The 21,862-nt window shown below is 37.7% G+C and overlaps 1 protein-coding gene and 1 pseudogene across 3 annotated transcripts in view; both read right to left on the bottom strand.

The window, feature by feature from the left end:
• RABGAP1L (RAB GTPase activating protein 1 like) overlaps positions 1–21,862 on the bottom strand; it is a 782,624-nt gene that overhangs the window by 343,509 nt on the left and 417,253 nt on the right. The gene's annotated exons all lie outside the window — the stretch shown is intronic.
• On the bottom strand, positions 18,835–21,269 carry LOC116625079 (annotated as a pseudogene). Its single transcript, XR_004297999.1, has one exon. The product of XR_004297999.1 is annotated as a hsc70-interacting protein-like (transcript).

Below are 21,862 nucleotides of genomic sequence, written 5' to 3'. Positions count from 1 at the left end.
TAGGTAAATATATATTCCAACTCCTCAACACAGTATATTCCTTTTTAGTTTCTTCGCTAATTCCTTGTCTGGGTACTCCTTATCTGATGGTGTTACATCCTTAGCCTTGTTCTCTGCTCACCTTCCATGTTCTTCCTGGGAAATCATATCAATTTCTGTGACTTCAGCTACCGTCTGTCTTCTCTCTCCTTGCTCCTTACTAAAGTAGATGCCAAATCTTAACAATTATCAGAATCATCTGAGAAGCTATTTTGGAACCCAGATCTCCAGATCTCACCTAAATTTAAGTTACCAAAATCTCTATAGTACTTCCAGGCAAGCTGTATTTTTAACAAATCCCTACGCAGCCATAAGCAAAAGTCTACAAATTGTTATCTAGGAACTACTGGTCTAACAGATCTATCATTTTACATCTAAAACTTGACAAGTCAAAAACTCAAATCGGAATTTCCCATTAATCAGGTGTCCTTTTATATTCTCAGTCTCAATGGAGTGAAATTCCATGTCATGTCTGAGCTGACATCCAAAGAGTTATTCTGTAAGTTGTCTTTTCCCTTTTTCCTCTCTTAATCAATTGGTCCTTTGGTCTTCCATTCAGTTGTATTAATTAACTGGTACCCATGCCTAAATATCCTCACTTGGCTATCACTTCTAGGTAGACCATGATCAGTTGTTATTTATCTGTTTCCCTGGCACTGGAGACTTTAGTAGATGCTTAGTAAATGGATGCTAAATAAATCAGAATAAGGGAAGCAGGCATGTTAAGTGTATACTCTCCATGACGGAAAGACTCAAGTTTTATAATTTCTGCTCTGAGTTCTAAATTCTCTTGGAACCTCACTTAGATGTAGTAGCAAAAGGAAATAATCTGCCCCAAATCAAAGATGATAACAAGTACTCTTAGACTTACAAGCCAAACCTTCACAGCAAAATGTATACCAAAATGTCCTTACTCCCAATGCCAAAGATGACACATGGAAATAATTATAGATATTACTACAGAAAAAAACAAACGGATCTCCATCTTAAAAAAGAAATTAGTAATTATACCACCATTGGAATTGCAAAAATCATCATAACAAAAAGCTGTTTGTGGTTTTCTCACTGAGTTTTTACCTCATTTTATATGAAAAGCAATAAAAGATAAAGATACATTCAAATGTTGCATTATTTCAAGATCAGTCCTTTACTTCAGAAATGACAAGAGATGAACACATAATTAATGTGTTCAAAACCCTACCAGAGGCAAAGTACATTAAATATGATGTTTTAGAAATCTACAGTAACCTTCAGAGTTTACATGTTAACTCTTTCTCAGTAAAATAGCTTGAAGTAGTAGACTGAGATCACGGTTAGGCAAGAATCAGAAAATTCTTTCCTATTCATTGCACCTCAGGATCATAGTATTTAACAGGCTCAGGTTCTTTACTAGGTTCTTAATACCATATGAAATCAATGGAGGCTACAGATCCTCCTCTTTTATTTGAGGGCCTTTTAGAAGCTATAAATTAAGAGAGTAACATCTTCTATTCTACTTCATAAGATTATAAGATACACATGAATGAGGACTTTTTTTCCATCTTCTAGTCTGCTAGTTATTTAGGTTCAATAACACTGACCTGAGAAACATACAGACATGGCTGTTGTCTTTCTCACTTTTGAAGCACTACCCCGGCCCCTTTAATCAATATCCATATTTGCTTCTGATTTAAATGCTAAGAGGGCCATAGACCCAAGTTACTAAGAGATGATTTTTAAAGTCTAAATTTCTAAGAAAGAAAATGTAACTGGTTAAACACTAAGAAACTGCAAAAGTAATCCCACTTATTTCTCATTTATTAAGTTGCCATTTGTGCTTTGACTTGGTTCAATAGTCATGGGGACTGAAAGGAGAGTTCTTCCCAGGTGTTTGTCCGGCACCGCTTCTTTATTTAGACCTGGTTCTACAAAGAAAAGCTCTCTCATTTTTCCAAAGCTTTAAGTGGCTGATACCAAGTTACATACACATAACAGTTCCTATGTTACAAAGTAATTAGGCATAATCGACAACTAATCACAATGTGAAAATAAGTAATATTATTCTTTAGACAAACCAAGCGTTGCTTAGGTCAGTTAGGGCATGTGTCCTTTCCTGGCACCACCACAATTCAGGATATTATCACTTTATGCTTAGACTCTGCCAGTGCTTCTAAATCATGACGGAGAAGATTTTCTCTACTTTACCCTGTACAGTACTTTCAGGTTAACCTACCTAAAGTGCTGATTTGCTCCTGTGTAGCATTCAAATCCATCTACAATGTGGTTCCACCCACTATCCTCAAAAAACAAAACAAAACTTTATTCCATTCCATCTGAATCACATCCCATTCCACAAAATTGCACTGTTATTTCAAGCTTCAATGCTTTTGTGCAATTTCCTCTGCCTTGGATGGCCCTATTTCCCACATTTTCTCCTGTTAAAATCCTGTCCATTTATAAAGGCTCATATAGACTTCTTCCATGGTGCTTTCCTAATGATCCCAAGTGAAAATAATGCTGTCTTCCTTATGGCCTAATAACACCAAGGTGTATAAATGTATACAAAACCTATTACATATTGCTTTGGGGGTAAGATATATTGTACCTCCTCTAAGCTCCGGGCCACTAGACAGGGTGTCATATAGTAACACATTTAGTACCCAACAGATCATTGTTGAATAAATGATTTTATGAAAGGAGAAAATGGTAAACCAAGGCAGAAAGACAAGAGAATAAAGAATGAGCTCATGTTGTTGCTCTTTAAGTGGAAGGTGGGTCAAATCCCACACTGAGCCACATATGGAAACTAGGTTGGGCAAATCTTCCTTTCTTGGGCACTCACTTCTGCCCTGTGAAATGCTCTGAGCTGGCTCCTTGGGGAGAAGGGTTATAAAAACCATCCTAAGACAGAATGTCATCTGACAGGGCTAGTGCCACGGCCAATGCCACAGTGAACATTTTTACCCACAAGAAACAGATGGTCTCATTGTTCAAAACCCTGCTCTTCTAGGAGTTACTCAAAGGTAACTTTGGAGCAAATTAGCACATTTTAGTTCATAATGCTAACGTCCTGATTTTTTTTTTTTTATTTGAGAGAGAGAGAGCAGGGGGAGGGGCAAATGGAGAGGGAAAGGCAGAGAATCCCAAGCAGACTCTGCATCAAGCAGGAAGCCTGACAAAGGGCTCGATTCTACAACCCTAAGATTATGACCTGAGCGGAAACCAAGAGTCGGACACTTAACTGACTGAGCCACCCAGGTGCCCCAACTTCCTGATTTACAGGAAAGAAGAATCAAAGAGTCCTTCACACAGATTTATCGTGATAAACAGAAAGCATACATTTTGCTTAAATCTACCTTCCATCTAGCAAAAGCTAAAATGCTTTATGGAGTGCAGTGCCGCAATGATCTAAATAGCCACTGGAAACAGCTCTCCTCCAAGTTAGTATTTCTTGCTGACTATGGTTGTGATATGTTCAAGATTATAGTGGCAAAATAAAATACACAGACCTGAACCATGAAGAGGATAGCATGAACCAGAGAACCTGTGACAAATGTAGCAAATCAAGAGCCACAGGGAAAGGAAGGGAGTAATGGCTGACTTTGACTCTTTAAACAACAAAGATGCAGCATTCTGAGCCTGAGTATCAGTCAAGAGGACAACTCTGCCCTTACCATGAAGGGAATATCTGCAACTCCTGAAAGTCAGGAGGAAACGGAGATGGGATGGGCCAAGTGAGGCAGAGGGAGCAGTCTGGCTCTAATCCCAAGAACAGGTATTGCAACATCCCTGTACCACCACCCCTGGGGAGAATCAAGGAAATGTCCACAAAGTTGCGGGGGGGGGGGTGTAAAAAGAAGGGGGGAGCTCAACAATATTTCATGAGTAAAAGAATTCTTAACTTCTTAGTTTTTTGTTTGCATCTTACTGAAGGATTTAAGTAGGGCAGGTGCCCTATAAAGAAAATACTCAATTCAATGTGCTCAGCTATAGTGTGAACTTTAGTTGTCTTATAATTTTATAATTCCACAAGAGTTAAAAGCTACTGTGTTTGCCCCAACTTTAGGGTTCCCAGATAAAATGTAGGATGCCCAGGTAAACTGCATGGGATTTAATATTGCATGGGAAACACTTATTTATATTAAAAAATTAGTTTTTGTTTCTCTGAAATTCAAATTTAAGTGAGTATCCTGTATTATTATTTGCTAAATCTGGTAGCCTTATGCAGTTTGCTAATATCACAATGCTGGGAAAATCAATTACTGAGTACTCTTTATATACCATTTCTTTCTTCAGTTGCTTTTAAATACTTGGTCTGAAAGATACCATATTTGATATAAACTAGTCACATCTGACTTCTCAAGCAAGCTGTGTTAAATTTACTTAATAAAAATGAGCAAATATTAAACGCCACAGATACTGCTATGAATATATTGAGAAAGATCTAATCTAAACTATGTAAGACTGAGAGGAAAATGAGGACATCTAGATAACAATGGACACCATTATTAGTGAGAATACCAAGCCTGTGAGGCTCAGAAAAACTGAATTGATGACCTGGAAAATAAGATCAAATTAAGATATAGAAGACTGGTCTGAAGTCCCTGAAGACATGAAGGCAGAGCAGATAAAGATTCCTCTCAGTGAGCAGACCACAAAGATGCTGAGACTATTTACTGAGTCAACAACTTTCCTCTGCTCAAATGTCAAATAAAGATCAATCAATTAACATCTGAAAAACTTCTCTGGTCAAAGAAAAAAAAATGGCTTCAAAATTAGCATAATGGCATATACCTACAGCCGAGATTTTGGTGTTGTGCTAAGCTTTATCAAAGGAGGATTTGTTGTTCTAGTATTTACCCTGCAAAATCGATAGAAAAACAGTATCTGGACACAACTTGAAAGACTTGGGTGTGGTGGCCTGGGGACAAGCAATTCTCATATATAACACAAATTCAGGAATACAAAAATTTAATGAGTTGTGTATTTTAAACAAATCTTTTTCATTTAAGATTTTAAGTAAATAAACATGAGATCCATTTAAATATTCTTAATTATTTTTCTGAATGGTTTTAACATTTTTATTGAAATTTTATAAACTAGCAGACACTATAGTATCTGATTATACTGGTGCACTTTTGAACAAATTGTTAGTCTTTCTTTGAATACGTTGTAAATTAATTGAAAAGTGCGATTTTTCTTCTTTTCATATTGTATTCTTTTTTTTTAAAGGTTTTATTTATTTATTCATTTGAGAGAGAGAGACTGAGAGAGAGAGAGAGAGTATGAGCAGGGCAGAGGGAGAGGGAGAAGCAGGCTCCCCGCTGAGCAGGGAGCCTGATGTGGGGCTCGATCCCAGGACCCTGAGATCATGACCTGGGCCAAAGGCAGACGCTTAACCAACTGAGCCACCCAAGCACCCCTCATATTCTTTAAAACAGAGAATTTTGGGGGTGCCTGGGTGGCTCAGTCGTTAAGCATCTCCCTTCGGCTCAGGTCATGATCCCCGGGTTCTGGGATCGAGCTCCACATCGGGCTCCCTGCTCAGCGGGAAGCCTGTTTCTCCCTCTCAAACTCCCCTTGCTTGTGTTCCCTCTCTCACTGTGTCTGTCTCTGTCAAAAAAATAAATAAAATCTTAAAAATAAATAAATAAAATAGAGAATTTTTAATTGAAAACTATTTTAATATTTTTTTTTTTATAAACAAACATTTTACTACAGACACACAGAAACACAAATGCACATGATAGTTCACGTCCTTTGAAACCCTTTTCATCAGTTACTTTGGTCTTTTTGGCTGCAACCAACCAACTCTCGCAGGACCTCAGCTCCCATAGTTCAGGGATTGACAACCTACCATCCCCACACCTTAGGGCTGAACTCACTAAGGCTCTGGGGGCCTCTAAGAGTAAACCAAACAGACTGTGACTAGGCAACATATGCACATAAAAATAAGCAGCACATTATCTTAGAATAATTTGATATTTTAATCAAAAACAAAATCACTTCGGCTCAGATCATGATCTCAGGGTCCTGAGATAGAGCCCCGCATTGGGCTCCGCACTGAGCATGAAACCTGCTTGAGATTCTCCCTCTCCCTCTCCCCCCCTTCCCTCTGCTTGCGTGCTCTTTCTCTCCCACGCAAAAAAAAAAAAAAAAAAAAAAAAAAAAATCACTGAAGTAGTCAAAATGAGAAAAATCTGAACTTTGCTGTACTTTGTCAAACTTGCTTCACAGAATATTGCCTCTGGGCTTGGTGTTCCTATCCCACCAAACAAGACTATCTGTCCTCACCTCCAAATGGGCAAATCTGATTTTCTTTTATGTGCCCCACCTGTCCAGTAAATCACCAAATACTTCTTCACCCAGGTGTAGAGAGAAAGGATCAGAAGAAAAGACTGAGCAAAATTTAGCTTTCTTTGAATGGGAGGGAAGGGGTGGTGTCCTGAAGTTAGTTAAAGGGCCATATTTCAAAGCTAGGTTGGGTGAGGTAGCTGAAGCACTGGTCTAGAATCAATGCTTTCCAAAAGAAATATAATGCAAGCCATATAAGTATTTTTAAAATTTTCATGAAGCCACGTTAAGAAAGTACAAAAAAATAGAGGAAATTAATTTTAATAACCTTTTATTAAAACCAATGAATCTGAAATATTATCTCAACATGTAATCAATGTTAAAAATTAACAAAATTCCATACTCTAAGTCTTTGAAATGATATGAAATTTTTTCAATTCTGATTTGCCACATTTCAAGGGTTTGATAGCACATGTTGCTAGTATCTACCATACTAGACAACACAGGTCTAGATTTCAACTCAGAAGCCAAACTCCACACTTTCGATCCCTTTATCACAAACTCTTCTCCTGTAGGGGGATAGGAAAAATGTCTCTTGGGTGGGGGAGTAAAAACAGAGAAGACTAAACGTTACAGAGAAGAACTGCTTATGCTTTTGTTTCTTCCATCAGTCCACTGGGATGCCAAGGTTTCTTATGAAGCTGCTAAGCCCATTACCAATAATGATATTTGTTAGCCATGCTTCCATATGGGATGTAACTAATAAGAACTTATCTTACTACCAGGGGCAAATAGAGAAACACCAGTAAAAACCAGAAACAGGGGCATGGTCTTAAACATTTTCTATAAACTTTGGCTTCAAAGAACTCCACAGCAGACTGTGCACATCACAGAGGTAACTTTTGCTCCTGGGACTGCCAAAAATTACAGAAGCAATCTTAATTCATCCTGTATCGAGAGAGCACTGACCTGATTATGTTGACATTGCCTGAGTTCTCTATTTAAGCAGCAAGAATGCGTACAGGCTAGATTATCAAAGTCTAATTTAGGGCTTTAGTGTTTTCCAGGCCTCTCAGTTTTCCTTAGGCACAATAAAGAGGAGCATTAAAGAAGATCCTTCACAATGGAACATCCTTTTCAGAGAGTGAATGGTAGTGAAAAAATCTGAGCGGTAAAGCCACCTACAAACTATATAATCTTGGACAAGTTACTTAATGTCTCTAAGCTTTGTGTGCCTCGTTCTCCCTACTCTGCTACCAAAATGGTGATGTTGGTCCTAATTTTCAAACTTGTTTTAAGATTAGATATTATGTATGCCAATTATAGTGCCTGACACATAGTAAGCATTCAATTCATGGTGGATATCATTAAACCTGGAATTGTGTTGCTTTTTCTCTATAGCATGAGGGCAATAATTCTAGCACCCAGAAGTAGGGCAACTCCTGCAGGCTTCTAAAGTTACCAGGCAGCCAGATCATACATAACACTTCTAAGACAAAGTCATGGTGAACAAATTGGGGTTTAGCAAATCTATGGCCAGCCTTGAAGCTTCTCCACAGGCCATGGAAATTTTAAATCTCTATTACTGAATCATGATCATGATCTAATACTCATTGTAGTGAGTCATAATCAGAATTAAAAGGAAAAATGGGATGGTTAATACTACAGTGCATTTCACCGAATCATTTATGAAAATTACTGCTTCTGACCGACAGACATACATGTATGTATGGGGAGGGCCAAAAAAGTTTGAACACCACTACATTAGAACACACTAGAATTTTAAGAAACTCTAAAACTTCTCACTTCCTGGGAGATGCAGATGAGCAGGAAAGAAGACAGCATCTGACTCTTTTGGAAAGGAATTTTTAGGGCCACAGTGAGATAGAGTTGTCAAAGATAGGCTCTAAAATATGTATATGGGATGAGGATATAATGATCCTAACTTTGATCAATAGGGCTGTGTGAAGCCCAACTACCCTCAGATGACTATAGAAAAAAGTATAACCAACTCACTAGATTATATGAAATCTTCATACAGTAAGTTGCAGGCATTTTTTTTTTTTTTAATGACTCTTTTTTTTTTTTTTTTTAAGCACTTGAAAAATATAAGAATTAAGGCTCTGGTGAAAGGAATTTTCCTGACTTTATAAATAGAATCTGATATAAATCCTTTTTGTATGTGGAATTAGAGATTTACATAATTTGAATCCTAATGTGTATAACACAGATGCTATAGTTTGCATTGCTATTTTTGGTTATGAAAAGAAAAACCAGGAGGAGGTCCAAGATGGCGATGTAGGAAGATCCTGAACTCACCCCCTCCCACAGACACACCAAATCCATACTACATATGGATCATTTCCCTCTGAAAGGGATCTGAAAACTAGGTGAACTGATCTCCACAACAAAGGATAAAAGGACCACATTGAGATGGATAGGAGATGCAGAGACAGAGTCTCACAAAATGCCACCCCCCTGGTATGGTGACCCACAAGAGAGAGAGATCTCACGGCATAGGCATTTCTCCCAGAGGAGTAAGGGGTTGCTGCCCCACATCAGCACTCCTGCCTCTGGAATCTGCACCAGAGATGAGCCTTCCAGAATGTCTATTTGCAAAGCCAACAGGGCCAATGTCTTAGGGAGGAGGGGGTGCCAAAGTGCTATAAAAAAACGGAGATTTCTCTCTTGGAGGACTCGTGGTCTTACTTACCCCAAGACCCAGCAAAAAAAAAAAAAAAAAAAAAAATGCCTAGACTATATGTGAAGGAGACTCATTTTCTGATCTGGAGGCACTGGAAGGAGGGGTGGGGGACAGTTGAGATGCTCTCCAGTGACAGAGATGCTGGTAGCTACCATTATTGCATTCTACACACACTCCGGGGCTGGACACAAAACCCCAACCCCCACAAAGGCTGATGTACATGGTCTCCACACTTCCTGAGGCCAGAGAGCCTGGGCAGTTGCAGTGCTCCCCTGCTCCCTGGGTAGAGAAGTCACAGACTTCTCTCCCCTCCCTAGCAAAAGTCCACTAAAATGGCAGTTCTACAATCCCCCAATCCCAGGCTGGGGACTGGCCTGAAAACATGTACTAAATGAGATGCCCCCCCCCCCACCTTGGATCACTGACAGGTCTTGGCACACCCTAAGCAATGGGGACATATCAAGGATAAACCAGGTGGCTTAGACAATCATACAAATTCAAGAGACAGCTAAGAGCTAGGGTATGGCTAAATGAAAAGGATCATCACCTACATGAGACCACTCCCTCAAGACCGAGAGAGGTACCTGTTTTGCCTAATACATACAAACCACAGAAATGCAAGCAAAATTAGGAAACAGAGAAATACGTTTCAAACGGAAGAACAAAAAAAGGCCACATAAAAAGAGGTAATATACCTGATAAAGAATTCAAAGTAATGGTCATAAAGATACCCACCGAACTCAGGAGGAGACTAGATGAACACAGTGAGAACTTCAAGAAAGAGAAAACATAAGAAAGTACCAAACAATAGTCACAGAGCTGAAAAATACAGTAACTGTACTGAAAAATATATATAGGGGTTCAATAGGAGACTAGATGAAGCAGAAGAACAAATCTGCAAGCTGAAATAGAAAGCAATGGAACTCACCCAGACAGAGCAGTAAACACAAAAAAGAATTTTAAAGGGTAAAGATAGCTTAAGGGACCACTGGGACAACATCAAATAACACTCGTATTAAAGAGGTTGCAGAAAGAGAAGAGACAGAAAACTTATTTGAGAAAATAATAGCTGAAAATTCCCTAACGTAGGGAAGGAAACAGACATCCAGTCTAGGAAGCCCAGAGAGTTCCAAGAAGATGAACCCAAGGAGACCCACACCAAGACACATTATAATTAAAATGCCAAAAGTTAAAGATAAAGAGAGAAATCATAAAAGCAGCAAGAGAAAAACAAATTGTTATATACAAGGGAACCCCCATAAGGCTCTCAGCAGATTTGTCAGCAGAAACTTTGCAGGTCGCAAGAAAGTAGCATTGACATATTTAAAGTACTGAAAGGAAAAATCTTCTAACTAAGAATACTCTACCCAGCAAGATTATCATTCAGATGCAAGGACAGATAAATAGTATTCCAGACAAGCAAAAGCAAAAGGAGTTAATCACTACTAAACCAGCCTTACAAGAAATATTAGTGAAACTTCTTTAAGCTGAAAACTAATTGCACTAGTTAATAGTAAGAAAACACACAGAAGTAAAAATCTTACTGAAAAAGGTAAATATATAGTAAAAGTAGTGATTAATCACTTATGAAGCTACTAAGAAGGTGAAAAGACAGAAGTGGTAAAAATAACTAAAACTACAACAATTAGTTAAGGGATACACAGAAGATGCAAAGTGACATCAAAAATATTGAATGTGGAGAGGGAGTAAAAGTGTAGTTTTGGAATGTGTTCAAATTTAAGTTGCTATTAACTTAAAACAGACTGTTATATACGTAGGATGATATATGTAAACCTCACAGTAACCACAAAGCAAAAACTTATAGCAAATACATAAAATGAGAAAGGAATCTAAACATAACACTAAAGAAAGTCATCAAACTGTGGCAAAGACAAGAGAAGAAAGGAACAGAGAGGAACTATAAAAACAGCCAGAAAACAATTTAAAAGATGGCAATAAGTACATATCTAATAATAATTACTTTAAATCAAAATGGACTAAGTTCTCCAATCAAAAGACACTAAATGGATAAGAACTAGGACACATCTATATGTTGCCTACAAGAGACTCACTTCAGAAGTAAGGACACACAGAGACTGAAAGTCAAAGGATATAAAAAGATATTCCATGAAAATGGAAATGAAAAGAAAGCTTCAAAACAAACAATGTAATTAAAGACAAAGAGGGTCATTACATAATGATACAGGAGTCAATACAGCAAAAAGATATAACACTTATAAATACATATGTACCCAACACAGAAGCACCAAAATATATAAAGCAAATATTATCAGACCAAAATGGAGAAACTGGCAGCAAGACAATAATAGTAGGAGATTTTAATACCCTACTTGTATCAATGGATAGATCATCCAGACAGAAATCAATAAGGAAACACTGGCCTTAAATACCAAAATGCACCAGATAGACTTTATAGATATATAACAGAACATTCCATCTAAAAGCAGCAGAATACATATTCTTCTCAAGTGCACATGAAACATCTTCAGAATAGACCACACATTAGAAAACAAAACAAGTCTCAATAAATTCAAGATTTTGAAACCATATCAAGCATCTTTTCCATCCGTAAGAGTATGAAATTAGAAATCAATTACAAGAGGAAAATAAACAAAATAAGTCAAAGAAGAAATGAAAAAAATACATAGAGACAAATATAAACAGAAAAACAACCTACCAAAATCTGTAAGATGTAGCAAAAGCAGTTCCAGGTGGAAAATTCATACCAATATGGGCCTACCACAAGAAAGAAGAGAAATTTAACAAACAATTCAACTTTTCACCTAAAGGAACTAGAAAAAGAACAGAAGCAGCCCAAAGTTAGTAGCAGGAAAGGAATAATAAAGATTAGAGTGGAAATAAATGAAATAGAGGCTAAAAAGATAATAGAAAAGATCAATAAAACTAAGAGCTGGTTCTTTTTTTTTTTTTTTTTAAGATTTATTTATTTTAGAGAGAGAGGGAGACAGAGACAGCACAAGTGGGGGAAGGGGCAGAGGGAGAGGAAGAGGGAGGAGACTCCCTGCCACGCACGGAAGCCAACACAGGGCTCAATCTCATAACCCTGAGATCAAGACCTGAGCCTAAATCAAGAATAGGATGTTTAACTGACTGAGCCACCTAGGCACCCCTAAGAGCTGGTTCTTTGAAAAGATAAATAAAATAGACAAACCTTTAGCTAGACTCACCAAGAAAAACAAAAGAAGGCTTGAATAAATAAAATTGGAAATAAAAGTTACAAGTGATACCACAGAAATACAAAGGATCAAAGAGACCACTAAGAATAATTATATACCAAAAAATTGTACAATCTAGAATAAATGGATAAATCCCTAGAAATTTACAATCCTCCAAAACTGACTCATGAAGAAACAGAAAATCTGAATAGACCAACTACTAGTAAGGAGATTAAATCAGTAATCAAAAACATCCCAACAAATAAAGTCCAGGACAAGATGCCCTCACTGCTAAATTCTACCAAACATGCAAAGAAGATTTAATACTTATGCTTCTCAAATTCTTCCAAAAAACTAAAGAGGAGGGAAAGTTTCCAAACCCATTTTATCAGGCCATCATTACACTGATACCAAAACCAGACAAAAAAATTACAGGCCAATAACTCTCAAAGATATAGATGCAAAAATCCTTAACAGAATAATAGCAAACTGAATTCAACAATACATCAACAGGATCATACAGCATGATCAAGTGTAATTTATTCCATGGATGCAAGGATAGTTCAATATCTGAAACTGATAGTTCAATATCTGAAAACTTATCAAAGTGATACACTGTATTAACAAAATGAAAGACAAAAATCATATGATCATCTCAATACATGCAGAAAAAGCATTTGAAAAAATTCAACATCGATTTAATAAAGTGTGCATAGAGGGAATGTACCTCAACATAATAAAGGCCATATCTGACACAACCACAGCTAATTTTATACTCAATGGTAAAAAGCTAAAAGCTTTACCTCTTAAGTTCAGGAACAAGATAAGGATGCCCAGTATTCCCATTTTTATTCAACATAGCATTAGAAATCGTAGCCACAGCAATTAGGCAAGAAAATGAAATAAAAGGCATACAAATAGGAAACAAAGAAGTAAAACTAGCACTATTTGGAGATGACATTATACTATATATATAAAAAACCCTAAAGATACTACAAAAAAAAACAAAAAAACAAAAAACCCTGTTAGAATTAATAAATGAATTTGGTAAAGTTGCAGGATACAAAATTAATATATGAACATCTGTTGCATTTCTATATACTAATAACAATCAAAGAGAAATCAAGAAGCAATCCCACTTACAACTACATCAAAGAGTAAAGTGCCTATGCAAAAATTTAACCAAGGAAATGAAAGACCTGTATACTGAAAATTATAAGATACTGATTGAAGAAATTGAAGACAACACAAATAGATGGGAAGATATATCATGGATTAGAAGAATTAATATTATTAAAATGTCTATACTACCCAAAGTAATCTACAGATTCAACGCAATCCCTATCAAATTCCAGTGGTATTTTTTTCTCAGAACTAGAACAAGTACCTTTAAAATTTGTATGGAACCAGAAAGGAACCCGAATAGCCAAAATAATCTTGAGAAAGAACAAAGCTGGAGGTAGCACACTGCCTGATTTCAAACTATACTACAAAACTATAGTAATCAAAATAGTACAATATTGGCATAAAAACAGACACATACATCAACAGAACTGAACAGAGAGCCCAAGAATATATCCACACATATACACAGAGTCAATTAATTTAAACAAGAATATACAGTGGGGAAAGGACAGCCTCTTCAATAAACAGTGGTGGGAAAACTGGATAGCTATATGCAGAAAGATGAAAACGGACCACTATCTTACATCATATACAAAAATTAACTCAAAATGGATTAACAAATTGAATGTAAGAAACTATAAAACTACTAGAAGAAAACAGGCAGTAAGCTCCTTGACGTAGGTCTTAGCAATGTTTGAATCTGACTCCCAAGTCAAGGGAAACAAAATGGGACTACATCAAACTAAAATAAACAAATGGGACTACATCAAACTAAAAAGCTTCTGCACAGTGAAAGAAACCATCAGCAAAACAAAAATCCAACCTACTGAATAAAAGAAAATATTTGCAAATCATATATCTGATACAGGGTTAATATCCAAAATATATAAAGAACTCATACAACTCAATAAAAACAAAAGATGCACTCCAATTAGAAAATGGTCAGAGGATCTAAATAGCTATTTTCCAATGATGACATACAGATGGTCAACAGGCACACGAAAAGATGCTCCACATCACTAATCATTAAGGAAATGCAAATCAATACCATGATGAGATATTACATTACACCATTCATAATACCTAATATTAAAAGGACAAGAAATAACAAGTGGTGACTAGGATGTAGAAAAAAAGGGAACCTTCATGCACTGTTGGTGAGAATGTAAATTGGTGCAGCCACTATGGAAAACCCAGAGGTTCCTCAAAAAATTAAAAGTAGAGCTACCATGATACAGCAATTCTACACTACTGGATATGTATCCAAAGAAAATGAAAACACAAATTCGAAAAGATACATGTACTCCTATGTTTGTTTGCAATATTATTGACAATAGCCAAGATATGGAAGAAACAAACCTAAGTGTCCATCAGTGGATGAATGGATATAGAAGATGTGGTATATATACATACAATGGACTACTACTTGGCCATAAAAAAGAATGAAATCTGTTTACAACATTATGGATGAATCTTAAGGATTATGCTAAGTGAAATAAATGAGACAGAGAAAGACAAATAATACATGATTTCATTTACATGTGGAATCTAAAAAACAAAACACAGACTCATAGATAACACAGGACAGATCGGTGGTTCCAGAGGGGAGGGGGACTGGGAAGAGCAAAATGGGTGAAAGAGTTTAAGAAGTACAAACTCCCAGTTATAAAATAAATAAGTCATAAGGATATAATGCACAGCATGGGTAATACAGTAAATAATATTGTATTAATATTACAATATTAATATTGTATTAATAGATGATAGATGGTAACTAGATTTATAGTAGTGACCATTCCACAACGTATGTAAGTTTCAAATCAGTATGTTGAACACCTAAACTAATACTATATGTTAATTACGCCTCTATAAACACACAAAAAATGGAAGAAAAAGGAAAAAAAAAACCTAAATTAAACCACATGAGATTTTTTTAAAAATGAAGCAGCATGGATTGGAAATGCTTGGAATAAAGAAAAAAGTTCTAGCACTAGCAGTAAAAAATTAGGGAAAACAAATGTCTCTCTTATAAAACTAACTATCCTATCTTTTAAGAAACCCTTCTTTAAAACCCTTATGAATTCTACCCTGAACACTCCTCTGTAACTGCTCATTAAGGTTACACTAACCTCTGAATTGACAAGCACAAAAAATATTTTTTTCATATTGTTCATGTTGTATGAAGTAGACAGTGAAAGAGAGCTAACCATTTCTTGGGACGCCTGGGTGGCTCAGTCAGTTAAGTGTCTGCCTTTGGCTCAGGTCACGATCCCAGGGTCCTGGGATGGAGCCCCATGGTGGGCTCACTGCTCAGCAGAGAGCCTGCTTCTCCCTCTCCTCCTTGCTCATGCTCTCACTATCTGTCTCTCTCTCTCAAATAAATAAATAAAATCTTAGAAAAAAAAAAGCTAACCATTTCTTCTTTTCTTTTTTTGTTATGAGAACTTTTATGATCTACTCTCTTAGCAACTTTTGAATACACAATACAGTATTGTTAACTACAGTCACCATGCTGTATGGTACATCCTGAGGACTATTTATTTTTTTATTTCTTTTTTTTAAATTTTATTTTACTATGTTATGTTAATCACCATACATTACATCATTAATTTTTGATGTAGTGTTCCATGATTCATTGTTTGCGTATAACACCCAGTGCTCCATTCAATACGTGCCCTCTTTAATACCCATCACCAGGCTAACCCGTCCCCCCAACCCCCTCCCCTCTAGAACCCTCAGTTTGTTTCTCAGAGTCCATAGTCTCTCATGGTTTGTCTCCCCCTCCGATTCCCCCCCTTCATTTTTCCCTTCCTATTATCTTCTTTTTTTAACAAAAGGTACAGGTCTGTGATTCAACAGTCTTACACAATTCACAGCACTCACCATAGCCCATACCCTCCCCAGTGTCTATCACCCAGCCACCCCATCCCTCCCACCCCCACCACTCTAGCAACCCTCAGTTTGTTTCCTGAGATTAAGAATTCCTCTATCAGTGAGATCATATGAGGACTATTTATTTTATAACCCATTCCTGTTTTCTCAAACCTCTTCCCCCATGGGCTCTATTAATACCTTTTGCCTGATTCCCCTCTTACCTCTTTGCAGCTTCTCAGTCTCCTTTGCCAGCAACTCTTTTTCTGTAAAATTCTTACATGTTCTCAGCCCTTTTTCCTTCTTAACCAACACTCTCCTTGTGTGGTTTTGTACATACAAGGCTTCAACCTTAAGACTGTCACTAATAATTCTCCAATTATGTATCCAATCTCCAGGCCTACATTGTAAATTGCCTACTGAGCAACTCTACCCAGTTCTCCTCTAGGCACTTCAAACTCTGTGTCCTAAAAAACAGACTCGTCATCTTTTCCCTAAAGTATTCTTTTCCTCTCATGTTCCTGTCCCACTGTGGGAAATGGTACCATTCTCTATTTAGACCTCCAAGCCAGAAATCTGAGAGTTCCCACGTATGCAACCTCCTATCTGTTGTTGTCAAAATCATTTACAAAGCCCTATCCTTTTTTTTATTATTGACCTTCAAATCCATCATCATTTCCCCATTTCTATTTCCCCTACCTTATTTCAGTACCTGAGCTTCTTCTCCCTAGATTATAAACTTTTACTTTATTTTTATTTTTTTTAAGATTTTATTTTTATTTTTAAGTAATCTCTATACCCAATGTGGGGCTCGAACTGAAAACTCCAAGATCAAGAGTCACACACTACTGAGCCAGCCATGTGCCCCATAAACTTTTATTTTAAAAAAGATTGAAAAAAAAAACCAAAACAGATTGAGATATAATTCACTTACCAAAAAAATTACCATTTAAAATATGCAATTCAATGTTTTTTAGCATATTTGCAGAGTGCAATCATCACCACAGTCTAAGTTTAAAACATTTTCATAACCCCAAAATAAACCTCATATCCGATAGTCATGTCCTCCTACCTCCCTCACCCCTCCCAGCCCAAGCAACCTCTACTTTATGTCTCCATAAATTTGCCTATCCTGGACATTTCATATGAACTTATACAATACGAGGTCTTTTGTGACTGGTTTCTTTCACTTGGCACGATGTTTTCAAGGTTTGTCCATGTTGAAGCTTGTACAAGTCCTTCATTTCTTTTTATTCCTGAATAATATTCTATTGTATGGATATGCCACATTTTATTTATCCATTCATCACTTTATAGGCATCTAGGTTGTTTCTGCTTTTTGGCTATTGTGAATAATGCCGCTCTGAACATTTGTGTAAAAGTTTTTGTGTGAACGTATTTCCAATTCTCTTGGGTATACACTTAGGAATGGAATTTCTAAGTCATACAGCAATTTTCGGCCCTTTGAGGAACCGCCAGACAGTTTTCCAAAGCAGCTACAGCATGTTTACATTCCGACCAGCAGTGTGCGAGGGTTCCAATTTCTCCACATAGTTATGAATACTTAATTTTTAAAAAATTTTTGTGAGAGAGACAGAGAGAGAGAGCAAGCAAGCATGACTGGGGGGAGGGGCAGAGGGAGAAGCAGACTCCCCGCTGAGCAGGGAGCCCAACAGGTGACTCGATCCCAGGACCCTGGAATCACGACCTGAGCCGAAGACAAACACTTAACCGACTGAACCACCCAGGCACCCGAATACTTAACTTTTTGATTACAGCCCTCCTAATGGGTATGAAATAGTATCTCATTGTGGTTTTGGTTTGCATTTCTCTGATAGCCAATGATGCTGGGTATCTTTTCATGTGCTAGTTGGGCCGCTGCTATATCTTCTTTGGAGAAATATCTAACAAATCCTTTGCTCTTTTTTTCAATTGATTTTTTTTTCTTTTTTTTTTTTTTTTTCAGAAGACCAATTTTACTTTTACCCACTTATGGTAATATTTGCAATGTTAGAATGTACTTAATATATAATTAAGTAAATCAAATAAGGAACCTAAAAGGAACTGGTCTTCTTGAGTTATTCACAGCACACATTAGAAAATCTGAGAGAGAACACACATTAACAACAACAACAAAAAAAACCACTGGCAAGCTCAAACCCAAGTTTATATGCTGAGTATTTTTAATGGGTTTAAAAAGCATGCTCAGTTAGCATACAGCCTCTTCTCACTCATAAAACAGATGCATTTCTATCTGCTTGTGTACAGCAAAGGGTTAGAACCTAAATCAACTTACTTATGACTTCAGAAATGTGCTACTTCAAAAATGTATTCCATGGAATTTTTTTCACTGCTCCTACCACTGATTCTTCAAAATAAGCAAAGTACAGAGGGTCTCATCCCTACCCTTGAAACTGTTTTTAAACACCAGCACTTTAAATTGAAAGACAGGCAGAACCCTAGCAATTCCTGTTATAGTGCCTGGACTTAGTCTTAATTATTAATGTTAAGAGTTGAATGTACAACAGAAAATCTATCATTTCTTTATCCTTGGAGAAGAAGGAGGGAGAAAAAGGAGAGGTGGGGGATATGGTGCAGTATTTAGGAGCCAAACAGGAGCACAACTCATCAACCCCGAAATGAAGAACCACGGATCTCATCAATTTTATAATTCATGTTGGATCAAGAAGTTTGGTTCCCCTCTATGTATATCAATGAATTCAAACCTCATACTCTCCAAACTACGAAGATGAATAATGTAAGATAAACTCCAACTGCAACAGTATTTCCCAAGTAGAAAACTGAACACCAAAGGGAATCCCTCCTTCCAACATCTTTTGACATGGTAAGATTTCACCAAAGTAGAAACCTATAATTTAAATATGAAATCACTTGGCCAAGTAAGAAACTACAGCTGTTATGAGTATTACCTTACATAATCACTATATTACATATTAAACCCAGCATGACATATACTTGCACAATTATGCTGTGAATGATACAGTAGTGATGAAGCCAGTGAAAAATGACTATCTTTAGCCCAAAAAGAGTATGGGGGGGGGCAAGTGAAAACAAGTAGAAAGCACACGAAGAGATGGGTATTTTCTGACCAGGAAGGTCACTCTAAACACAGAAATATAAAAAGAAAAGTATTCCCTTATTTCCCCTATGTGGATATAATGCAAACATTTATTTTCTATATCAGACAAGAACACAGCTAAGTAATCCAATTCTACTGCAGCATTATAAAAATCATCCCTTCACCACAGTGTAAGATTTAAATGCATCTGCACAAGGGTGCACACTATATAAAAGGAGTAAGGTTGCTGCTGCCCTGCCAAGCACTTCCGGTCCCTACCCAGGTCCTACTGCAATACTGGTGGTCCCAATGGTTTTATCCAAATAAATTGTGTTTAAAAAATAAAGCATTTAAGAAGACAAGTCAAAATGCCTCAGAAACCATATCTCCAACTCAAACTTCATCTATTTAAATGTTATATTTGCCTCCCACTAATAAACCTTTATTTCACTCAAACTGAGCAATAAATCTTCCACACTGAAGTATCTTCCTTGCCCAATTAATCCAAAGGAAAAAAACTGAAATGATTAGTAAAGAAAAATGTAGGGACTAACACACCCTTTTAATATGTTTTTAAATATTTTTAAGGTTTGAAAGTGTTTAAAGTTTGTAATTCCTAGTAGGAAAACATTATCTGAATGACTACCCTAATGGCAAACCACTATAGAATGTTTCAGTTGCATGTGGGGCAGAGGGGTAGGGATTCTCTTCACAGCACCCCAGCTTTCTTCATGAGAAGGTCAGAGGTACACTGGTTTGTATTATTGCAACATCCATTAGGTGATCGTTGCTTTTCCTTCAGCAAGGGCTTTATTTGTCAGAAGGGCATTATTATGCTTGACCTCCAAATTTGGCTGACAATTTACCGATGAGATTCATAACCTTTGGATTGCTCTGATATTTTGACATATTTGCTGGGTTCTGGGCCACATCCTGGAAGGCCACCATAACTTCTGGATCCTGCATGGCTGCGAGAACCTCTGGATCACTAAGAATTTCATTGAACCCAGGCATTCCTGCCATTCCAGGCATTCCTCCAGGAAAATTACCAGGCATTCCCCCAGGAAAGCCACCTGGGAAAGAGCCATACTGAGCTCCTGATTGTCGTCTGGCTTCTTCCTCCCTCTGGGCTCTCTCATGTTCTTCCCGAGCCTTCTTAACCCTTTCTATTCTTTCTTTGATCTCTCGCTCTTCACGTTTTCGCTCATACTTTCTCCGATGTTCAGCAATTTTCTGGGCCCTTGGTTGAACTTCTTTCAGCATTGCGCTAGCATCTTCATCGTAATCCAGTTTACAAGCAAGGGCAAGATCATGTGCTGCTTCTTCCCAATGGCCCAGAAGTCTGTGTGCTTTCCCTCGCCACTTATAAGGCTGAGCTGAATCAGGATTTATTTCAATAGCTCTGTCACAGTCTCGAATGGCAGCATTTGGCTTCTGTAATTTGATGAAGACACTGGCTCTCTTGGCATACAGAATGGCCAAGCGAGGATTCAGTTTGATGGCATCTGTGAACAAGTCAATGGCTTTCTGTAGTTCACCACCATTTAGGGCATCAATGGCAGCCACTTTTTTATCATTTGCCTGATCCATCATTTTCTCGGTTATCTCTACATTTTCATCTCCCATTTCTTGAGGGGCATCAGTATCTGGTTCAATCACACCTTCACTGTCAATTTCTAGATCACTTTCCTCACTTGATGGTTCGTCTGTCTTTATGTTTTCCTCCGCCTTCTTACTGTTTTTTCTTCCTTGATATTGTCTTCTGATTTAGTTTTATGAGTGGCAGGTGGTATTTTACCCCCCATGCTCTCCACCCACTCCCGCAGGAAACGCATTTCCTCGGTGTGCAGAACGCTCGGATCCTGCTTACACATTTTCACGAAGGCCCGAAGCTCGCTCACTTTGCGGGGATCCATGGTCCAGAGGCGGTGAAAGGCGGCAGGCGCGGCTGAGGTTGCGGCCGGATTCCAAGCCGGGTACTAGCTCAGCGTGATCGTGTGGAAGGGGGCGGCTGCCGCGAGGCAGAACCGATTTTTTTTCTTTCAATGATTGAGTTGTAAGAGTTCTTTTTATATTCTGGATAATAGACTCTTATTAGATAGATGATTTGCAAATATTTTCTCCCATTCTAGGTTGTATTTTCACTTTCCCACTTGATGCATAAAAGTTTTAAATTTTGATGAAATCAAATTTATGGGGTTTTTTTGTTGTTGCTTGTGCTTTTAAGATTTTATTTACTTATTTGAGAGAGAGGGTGAGCATGAGTGGGGGGAGGGGCAACGGGAGAGGGAGATGGGGAAGCAGACTCCATGCTGAGCAAGGGACCCCACCCCCATGCAGGGCTCAAACCCAGGACCCTGAAATCATGACCTGAGCTGAAGTCAGATGCTTAACCGTCTGAGCCACCCAGGCACCCCTGTTACTTGTGCTTTTAGTTTCATATCTAACAAAACATTGTCAGGGCACTGGCATGGCTCAGTCATTAAGCGTCTGCCTTCAGCTCAGGTCATGATCCCAGGGTCCTGGGATCGAGCCCTGCATCGGGCTCCCTGCTCAGCGGGAGCCTGCTTCTCC

Source organism: Phoca vitulina, unplaced genomic scaffold, assembly GCF_004348235.1.
Source record: "Phoca vitulina isolate PV1807 unplaced genomic scaffold, GSC_HSeal_1.0 scaffold73, whole genome shotgun sequence".
Taxonomy (NCBI): Eukaryota; Metazoa; Chordata; class Mammalia; order Carnivora; family Phocidae; genus Phoca; species Phoca vitulina.
This window is presented reverse-complemented; position numbering and strand designations above follow the sequence as displayed.